The sequence below is a fragment of the Lissotriton helveticus genome, chromosome 7, assembly GCF_964261635.1.
Source record: "Lissotriton helveticus chromosome 7, aLisHel1.1, whole genome shotgun sequence".
Lineage (NCBI taxonomy): Eukaryota > Metazoa > Chordata > Amphibia > Caudata > Salamandridae > Lissotriton > Lissotriton helveticus.
In genome coordinates this window covers 219,635,119-219,644,816 of record NC_136068.1, presented here as the reverse complement: position 1 = coordinate 219,644,816, position 9,698 = coordinate 219,635,119, and the positions used below count along the sequence as shown (strand labels likewise).

The 9,698-nt window shown below is 44.7% G+C and overlaps 1 protein-coding gene and 1 pseudogene across 3 annotated transcripts in view; one reads left to right on the top strand and one right to left on the bottom strand.

The window, feature by feature from the left end:
• Positions 1 to 908: 908 nt before the first annotated feature.
• Positions 909 to 3,981, bottom strand: LOC144768376 (high mobility group protein B2 pseudogene; annotated as a pseudogene). Its single transcript, XR_013598534.1, has one exon. The product of XR_013598534.1 is annotated as a high mobility group protein B2 pseudogene (transcript).
• A 399-nt stretch (positions 3,982 to 4,380) lies between these two features.
• Positions 4,381 to 9,698, top strand: part of RAE1 (ribonucleic acid export 1) — a 134,467-nt gene continuing 129,149 nt past the window's right edge. Inside the window, exon 1 of one of the 2 annotated variants that reach the window (XM_078651974.1) lies at positions 4,381 to 4,495. The gene's annotated coding sequence lies outside the window, so the exon portion shown is untranslated. The remainder of the gene's footprint in view (positions 4,496 to 9,698) is intronic. The other variant, XM_078651975.1, reaches the window with a different exon arrangement.

The following is a 9,698-nucleotide window of genomic DNA, read 5'->3' as shown; positions in this document are numbered from 1 at the left end:
TCTTTCTGCCCCCACCTCCCTGGTTTGCAGATTGGAGCCAATAACCCCCACCCCCAGGTGGTGGGGGTGTCAGGAAGACTTGTTTTGGTGGTGGTGGTGGGGGGGGGGGGGGGGGACATTAGCATGTCCATTATAGGCAGCCCCCACCCCTCTTTTAGATAGGAAAAAATAAACTGGTGTCTAGTGGGCTGTCTGCCTCTCCGGGGGTCAGATATGGGGTATTTACCCCTATCCACCTCCCTGGAGGGGCAGAAAGACTGCCTCTTTAGCATGGGCAGCCCCACCTCCCTATTATAAAAATACACTAGGGAAGGGTACCATTGGAAAGGGGAGATTCTCCCCTTTCCAATGATACCTCTCCCATGCTAGGGGGCTAAGATAGCCCCAAGGAGCACATAGGCAGTGAAAGTGGAATGAGCTGATCAGCTAATTTTACTCTCAGTGTAGCGACGTCCGCACGAGTCACTACACTGAGGGAAAATAATGCCGTAGGCAGGTGGGGAAGCTCTTCCTCAGCTCTCGAACCTGAAGGGCAAAAAAGGGAAATCCCTCTGCTGTACGCAGCAGAGGAATTTCTAAATAGTGGGCCTTGGCTGTAACTGTTCCGTCCTTGGCATCGGAGCACCACAGCCTTGGACATAACCATTACATCCAAGGCATGGAAAGGGTTAAACAATCTACTCGACCGAATCATAATGCTCTTGACCCATAAACTGGTTTCAAATTATCTGGTCATGGGCAAGTATTTTAATTCACTGAGTCGCCATTTTCCTCTTTACCACATATGAGAGCACCTTCAAATACACTAGTTCAGCATGTCTGCGGTACAAAAAAACTCGTTTGATTTAATAAACTAAACATTTGCTACATATATAAATACAAATCTAGTCATATATAAGATACACATGACCACTGACTTGCCTCAGTTTATTAACCGGATTGTCATCCGCTTGGGGGCAGGAATGCCTCTCAAATCATGTTTAAAAACGGTCACTTTTAATAAATACATAACTAAAGCATAAAGTAGCAGCACATTGTCAGTTGCAATCAGCCGATTTTATATTGAAATGCCCACAAAATATCCCACTGACGTGTGGTTTTAAAACTATACAGTACAATGTCTGGAAATTGAGTTTCTGCAAATATTTGTCATTTGCACATCACCAAGTAAAGTGTTCTTATTTGTTTTGCCCCTATGTAAGTATTTGTTTGCATCACACTTCTGAATTACAAAAAAAGTTATTCATAATTGCAGATATATTTTGAAATACTTGTACATTTATTTACAAACTGTTTAAATGTGTTAGAAAAAAACCCTGACATTTGACAGCCTTTTGTTTCACAATTATTGTCAGATAACTCACTTGACAAAAAGCACTATCTATAATAAGAGAAAGAAAATTCAACACAATTTCCGAGAACAGATAAGCAACAATTAGTAAGGACAAACTGACATTTGACCACTGTCCTTGAACAGTCGGCAAATGTATTGAGACAAAAACAAGATAAAGGCGTCTTTATTGCTCATTCACTTTCTGAATGAACAGAACACCTGTTCCTTTCAGCTTAAGTTAACTCACCAGCACTTTAAAAGCTAAAAAATAAATAGTTCGACCTGATAAAATCTCACTCGCTATTGCGAGTGGATTTTGGGGCCTAAGCCGGCATGATTTAAAGCAGCACATGGTATGTAAAATAGTTAATTTAGCTACGGTTTCCCATATTTGCAAACTATGTCCTGGTTCAGTGTAGTTTTAGTTATTTTCATTGGCACAAGGAATAAGATTTAAACTACATTGTTTAACGTTTGAAACATGCAAATTCTTGTTCTATTTAATTTACAAAAGCTGATGCTATACTTCGCCCTCATGTTATTCAATCAGAAGACTCAGAGACAGAGTGACCCCTGTGCCTCGCTCTGCCCGTATCATAGGCACCAATCTAACATGCCTGCCTTCAAATTAAATGTAACAGACTAGTATATTCACAGAGGCTTCTTCCCTCCTGCTATCATCACCTGAATCACCCACCCCAGTTGGACAGGTTCCTCTAAACTTAGTCCATTCGCCTTGTATTTCTGAGAGAAGATTTAACAGATTGTTTTCCTAGTTCTGCCTATGAGTACCACAATACTGGGAAGAGGTTAGTAACATGGTCTTAACACCTACCAAACTTACACAGTAAAGTAGTTCCTAATCACAAGTCTGGACTTTACAAACATATTGATAAAACCCAGCAGGACGTTTCCTGGTAGCACCTGTGATAGTGTTTGAACTGCTTACGTCATTTCTGCCTCACCCTAGCCCGGATGTTAATATGGTTTTAATGATCCCATTCTATTCCTCTGACTGACCTAGCTTCCAAACCAAACTATGATACCAAAACGAGGTGCCATTGAGTCTGTTACTCTTCACAACTACCTCTTTGTGAAGACGAGCCTTAAATGTAAGATCTGCAATCATTTTGGGTTCCAGAGTGGGGTGCTACTCGCCATAAAGCGCTCGACGCCTCACTAGAGGCAGTACGCGCTTTATATAATAATCACTCTTTACTGCCTTTGATAGGAAGTAGGAGTTAAGCAGTTGCAATGTATTACTATGAAGAAAATGAAATAAACTGTATTCAATCAAACTTTTATTATAAAAAAGGAGTAAAAAACGTTTGAGGGTTCAACAAAGACGTAAACAACGGCGACATCACACCACTGATCCCTTTCATGCAGATATAACAGATGCTAGTACTAAGAGTAAATGGGTACATTTTTCTCCTTGGATCACTTCAAGGTGAGCAGTGTATTCAGTATACCTACCACCGCTAAAACATGACATACATGACCATGAGAAAGAACTGCGGCGTTCCTAGACTCAAGTCCCATCCTCAACAAGTGTGTCTTCCTCCATCTCTTCATCATCCTCTCCCCAATCTTCTTCCTCCTCAGGCTTTCTTTTCGTTGCTAGCCCTTTAACATTTCCCATCACACTGTGGTCGACTAGCTCATCGCCGAGTTCTTGAATCTCCTGTATAGTGGGTATCACCTCCTGATATTTGCGCGCCTCTCCCTCTTCGCTGCAGTGGGCTTCTGTTGAGAGCTTCTCCATATCCGTGGACCCAGAGCGGCAAGCATCCACCTGGACCTTGTCTGTCACCTCGCACATGGGTCCCACACTGTGGTGCGTCTCAAGGTCGCGCTTCACGTTCCCACGCTTTGCATGAGGACGTTTGGTGTGGGGTCCCTCCGTCCCGCGTGCTTCGTCAGCCCCACCACTATTATTTGTGTCTACCTCGTCCTTCTGTGGACTCTCATGAAGCCCTTTAAAGTCCTGGACACCCAACTCCTCACTCTTGTCACCCTCCTCGGGGCTGCCCTTTTTAAGCGACTCCCCTTGGCCCAGGACCCCGTTCTGGTAGGCCGCTACCTCGGCCTCGTATTTCTCCTTCAGGACGGCGGCTTTGAGCTCGAACGGCCGCCGCGCCTCGGGACTTTGCTCGGACCACTTCTGGCCCAGCTTCTTGGCCTGCTCAGGGACGGACAAGCCGGGACACTCTGCCCTGAGCTTAGGCCGGTACGAGGAGGCAAAGAGGAAGAAGGCGGTAAGCGGCTTCTTGGGGGCGAGGGGGTCCTTGCGGGGCCGCACACGGGCGGGCACCGCACCCCCTCGTTCCCGCTCCCAGCGCTCCTTATCGCCCTGGGCCAGGTGCTCGAACATCGCCCTCTGCCGGGTTGTGGTGCTTCGCCACCGCTCGCTGCACGCCCGGGAGAGCACGGCCACGCTCACCCGCGCCTCCGGGTGTCTCCTGCGGATCTCCGCCCTGCAGGCCTGCACGAAGAAGGAGAAGGGGGACATGCGCGCCCGGGGCTTCTCCGATTTACCCATGGCGACTGCAGGGAAGGAGGGGGCCGGTCAGGCAGCGTCCCCAGCTTCAGCTAAAGAGCCGGTAAGCGTAGAACTCCGGCGACGAGGGAACTGCGGGTCGGAAACACAATACAAAGGAAGTGGGTGGGTAGACTTAGGGTTCCGTAGGGAGACGTACCGGAAGTTTAGCTTTGGAACGCATTCTTCGCTCTCATAAAGAATCAATCTGCCGTGTCTGAAAGGCTATTCAAGAAACTTGCGCAAATACTGACATATTTTACATGTTGCAGTAATATCGATTTTTTAAAATTATTAAAATAATATTTGTTTTGTTACGAGAAACCGAAGTATCTAAAATGGTGTACTCGTGAAATAAATAACAAATATATATTAAGAGTTAGGTCAGAATAATGTGTTCATGTAACTCTGGTTTATTTTCAGTCGCCCAGTTAAAGTTTATCGGGAGCATTGTTACACCAAGATGGCCGCTGGATTCATGCCGTTCTCTATTACGTCCTGCCTCGCCGGCACTAACCGGAAGCGGAAGTGCAAAGGAGCTGTCTGAGAGTGTCAGTGTGCTGTTTCTGGCCAAGACAAGCGGTGTGAGCGAGTGCTTGTTGTCCTCCGGGGAGCCGTGTGCGGTGAGTGTAGACTGAAAGAGCCCGGAACAGGGCATCCGCAGGGTTAGATAACGAAGAGAGTCTCACCGGGATGCCTCTTGCTACAGCACGCTCGGTGACAGTCCCATGCTTCCACACCTTGCTTGGCGCCAGAAGCGTGCAGGCCCTCCTTCTCTGATTCTGACAGCAGCAGTGGTGAAATGCCCCTCCCCCTGTGGTTTGACAGCCTGGAGCGTCCCTTCAGCAAGCATCAAATTATTTAATCTGGTCCAAAGGCTGCAAAGTAAACCATCACTCCCAAGCCTGCTTCTGGATTTTCCTCAGACCGTGTGGTTCACCGTTTTAAATTATGAAGAGATTTAGGTTTATTTAATGCACATTCTATTCAGCTTGTGTAAGCTCAGCTGTTTATCCTTACCTGACCGACAGACTGATTACTCTCCAGTCGGACGGTAACACTCTCTGCTAAAATTGCAACGGCACAGCCCACCATGTGTAATGCATGGCAGAAATTGTCATCATTCGAGATTATGTTTCTATTCATGTGTATTGGATAATTCTTTATCTTGGTCATATGGTAATGTTGGGTGTGAGTAATGTCATCTATCATTGTTCAACGACTGGAGGTACTTTTGCACTCAAACCGCCAAGACAAGTTACTCCCAAATTAATGAGGCTGCAGTAGTGGGTTTAGAGGTTGGATACACTTTAAAACTTGAGTAATCACACCCAATAAGGTCAATACCCACTCAGAGCTATTAGTTTTAAAGAGCAGAGAGTATTTATTTCTACACATGAAAGGCAGAGCAGTTAATGTGTGGAAAATCAAGGACATATGTTCTAGGACCTTCTGGGTTGGAGATGGGCCCACCAGACAGTGTTATGTCATGAAGGCTTTTTCCTTATGCGCAAATGCCTATAAGTTAAACACTTGCCACTGGCATTGCAGCAGACTGCAGGTCACATTTTCAATACTGTTGACTATTCCTTCTGTTCCTCAGTGGTTAGTCGAGTACCATAACATGTGACATGTCTCATTGTAACACTTGGGAATGGCAGAAGTATCGCCATATGAAACACTAAATTAAGTCAGGTTCATAATAATACTATTCAAAATAGCATCTGCAATGATGGGCTGTCGTAGCAAGGATTAATTGTAAATTCTTGATTTTCTTGAAAAAGTCTGGATTCTCAAGTATTTCAATACAGTATTTTTTGAATCCTTGATATCAGGCTTTTGGTCCACGGCCTATGCAACATGGGGAGCTGGACAATCATTTGGAGAAATAATGACTTTTGTCTCTGAACCACAGTATCTAGGTGGTACCGGGAGTTTACTTAATTTCCAAGTATGATTTTAGGCTTTGACTTTCAGGGGTTGGTCAGGTTGAACAGTCAAGTCTTGTTCTTGGAGGATGGTTTGGGAGTAGAAACCTGGATAAGTGCATACACAAATCCTACCAATGAATGTTCTAGTCCTTTATATCAATGTATAAAACTAAGACCTCTGTTAAGTTTCATAGTCTAGTAAAAGTACAATAGCGCTACATGTAAAGTTTTCTGCTATTACTGGGTTTCTTCTAGGCGAAATTCAGTGCCGGACAACAAAATAGTGTATGAGGCAGAGCTTCCCACCTGTTGTCAATCAGTCTGCAACATTTACTATATTAATTGATTTCCAGACCAGTTTCAGGTCCTTAATTTGAAGTGGCACGAGTCTTGCCAATATTATGTGAATTGAACCACATTTTCCCAATGCTTGGGAAAGATGTGATTTGCATATTTTTTTTGGGGGGGGGGGGTGTCTTTAGGTAAACATATAGATCCCTTGCTTGTAGTGCTTTAGTGTCCATTTCACGTGAGCAGAGGTGCAGTTGCTTTTCTATTGCCGATTAGATAGCTATGTAGTTGGTAATATCTGGTGCCCAGTTGAAACACTTTCTTGTGCCTTGGATCTTATCAAGTTCAGCAGCCAGCATACCTGTTGTGAGTAGTTTACCAAGGGCAAACGTTTTTTGCCCTGAGCACCCTTCTAATAGCCCCGGTCGTTGGACTGTCAATAGTATTATTTAGTTTGCAGAGGGTGTGTGTGACCATCTTTCCTTTAATCTTCATCTTTTGTAGCTGCAGGTTTGTTTTTCCAGTTTCACTCTGCCAAACCCCAAGATAGTTGCAGTTTTGTACACAATCTAACCTCTGTGATCCCCGCTTCCATTTCATAACCCTTTTGTTCGGGTGGCGCCCAAAAATCTAAATTTTAGTTTTGCTTGCATTGGCCGTGAATAAGTGTTCAGCGCCTTCTGTAGCCCTACTTTCCTTTGATCTACAAGGACGAGGTCCTCTGTATATTACATGAGGTGAATTTTCCTGTCTCCAGTCCTCTGTGTCGGTAGGTTGGCGAGGAATAATACCGGGTCTATATCAGATGTTTATATTTTAAATAAGATTGGGGAAAGCACGCCCCCCTGTTTTAACCCTCAGTTAGTGGTCATTTTTGCTGTTTCTGTATCCCCTGAGAACGTGACCCACACCCTGATATAAAGTGACATGATGACCCACAATAATTTGGAACAAATGTTCCACCTCTCTTATTTCTGCAGATGTTTCGGACTATATATTATATATTATACAGCTTATTAGAGCGTCTGGTTACTCCAATGGAGTGTCTCCACGCTAAGTTCAAAGGTGGCAAAGTACTCAATGAAACAAAGAAAAACGGGTGACGTGTTAAGAGTGACGGCTTGGTGAACTAGATAAGACAGGGCGACAATGTTGTCCACTGTTGATCCTCCCGCTTGGAATCCTGTTTGGTAAAAGGGTTGCAAGCCCTCAGTGGAGGCCCAGTTAGCTAGCTAGCTCTTGCTAAAATGTACTGGCAGAGGCTTTCCCCTCAAAGTTCAGCAACGCTCTTCACCTGTAGTTTTTGGGGTCAATATTTTCGCCCTTGTTAAAAATGGGCTGCAGGAGGAAGTCCTTCCATGAATCTGGGAAATCTTCGCGTAGTCTGCATTCGGCGTTCAGCGGGGCAACCAACCACTGAGTTCTAGAACTGCTTCTCTGAATAATGGCCCGTTTGGGCCAGGTCACTGCCCTTTCTGATTATTTCAGGACCATGTTGACCTCCTGATCGTTCAGTGCTGGAAGAACCATAGGTACTGCTAGTATTGCTGCCTCTACTTCCTCTGCCTTATATGTGGATAATAAATTGTATAAGGAAGGTTTGTCTTGGGGTTGGGTATAAAGGGACGTAACGTGTATAATCCGTGTTTCTGCTGGTACCGAGTTTCCCCTTTTGCCCATCCTGTGGCATAAGGTGTTGACATACTGCCAGAATTGTTTGGTGTTTATTGGCTGCAGTTACGTCAACATTTTGATCCACTCAGTCTCATGTCTTTTTCTCCTGTGCCCCCATACTAGTTGCTTGTGCTTCTTTACCGCAATAGTTAGCTGGTCCTTTGAAATGACGATTTTTGGTTTGTTGCTTGCCCTCCGTGTCAACCTTAATTAATGCAGGCTTTTTTTTGTCCCTCTCTGCCACCAATCCCATCCTGTGATTCCTTGCCCTTTTGATTTTGTCTGGGCTGTTCCTTTTTTAGGAGCATAAACAGCTCCAGTACCAGACTCGGCCAGCCCTTAATGATTTCATACTTCTGCTGCTCTGAATCCCAATCATCCAATTTTTTCATCCATTTCTCAAACTTCCCTGTAGACAAGGAGTTTAAAGTGTTCTTCAACTTTTTGTTCTTTCCTGTGTGGGTAGTTGTTCGCTGGTTGGTATGGCTGATACGGTCATCTGCTTCAAGTAGGGTGGCACGGTTGCTCTCTGCCTGTTGGATCACATTGGCTTTACTTAGACCATGACTCAGGAAGACGAAGTCAATTGTGGTTTGGTGTACTTTTTTGCTGTACTCTGTGCTGATTCCAGATTATAGGTCTGCAGAAAGGTATTAAATCTCAGAGTTGTTGCGCCACGTGCCCTGGTGCTTGTTTCGTCTTCTTCCAGGTGGTGCATATTGAAATCCCCCAGCAGGATCATTCCCGTGTCCATGTGAGTGGCTGCTAATGTTTCTGGATGCCCGATCAGGATTTCTAGTTTTTCTAGCGTGTTGGTTCCATGGACATTAAAGTAAACATTAATGATTAGTGTTGACTGATTCTTTGGAGCCTCTGAGAACTTTTATAATGCCTGCTTGAAGCATTTTCGATATGCTATTTATTTCCAGGAAGGACAGTCCTTCTGAGTGCTTAACATATATTGATTCTCCTCCCAGGAGTCTCCCAAGTAAATGGATCTTTTTGGCAGGCTTGTGATATTCAGCGTACCCGGAAATCAATGTGTATGTTAGCAACAATGTTTCTTGAAGACAGATGTCTACTTTACCCAAAAATTTTAGTATGTCCTCGCTCTAGAATCTTAGTGATTCCCGTCACATTCCAGGTCACTATGTTGGAAGTGTTTTTCGCACTCCTGACCTTGGTATGCATTGTGCTAGAAGCATCTTGGATTCCCTTGGGTTAGGCTGGTGGGGATCCAGCCCCAGTTAGTGGAGGCAGTTGTATAGTCTTGAGTGAGGCTCTGGGTGGTGATGACTCTTTGGCATCCTTTTAGCAGATACTGGATGCTGTGATTAATATAAGTTAGATTGTTTTTGGCCCTCCTTGTTCCATTCAGGGTACCTTAATTTCAACTATTTGGAAAGTTGACTTAGAATGTGTGGATAGTTTTCTCTCTCCATAGTCTGTACTAAGATCCCACATTCCAAGAACTGTTTTTTCTCATTAACCACCTTTTTTGATGTGCTGGCGTCTTGCCATGTTATTATCTATTCTCTCGATTTGTCTAAGCCTATGGAGTCAAACTATGCCCTTATTATATCTTCGCTTTGATGAATGACAATGAGGGGATATGCTGCACAAGTTTTAGTATGTTTGATCTGTTGAGTGTCTGCATTGCCTCTGGATATGTACTGCGGGGTGGATATCATTTTCTGAGGACCACCTCCTTCTAATATATTGTGGCTGGCTGTTGAATATGGGTGGAGGTGATCCCCTGGTTGGGGATTGGGGCTTTGGCCATCTGGACAAGTCTCCGACGAGCCCTGCTGGAGACCTGGGGCGCTTATGTTGTGGGATTGTTTCTATTATTGCTCGTTCCATGACCCTTAGGTCTGGTGCAGGCCTGTCTTTTTCCGACCTATCGCGTGTGGCACGTGTAGAGGGCCCC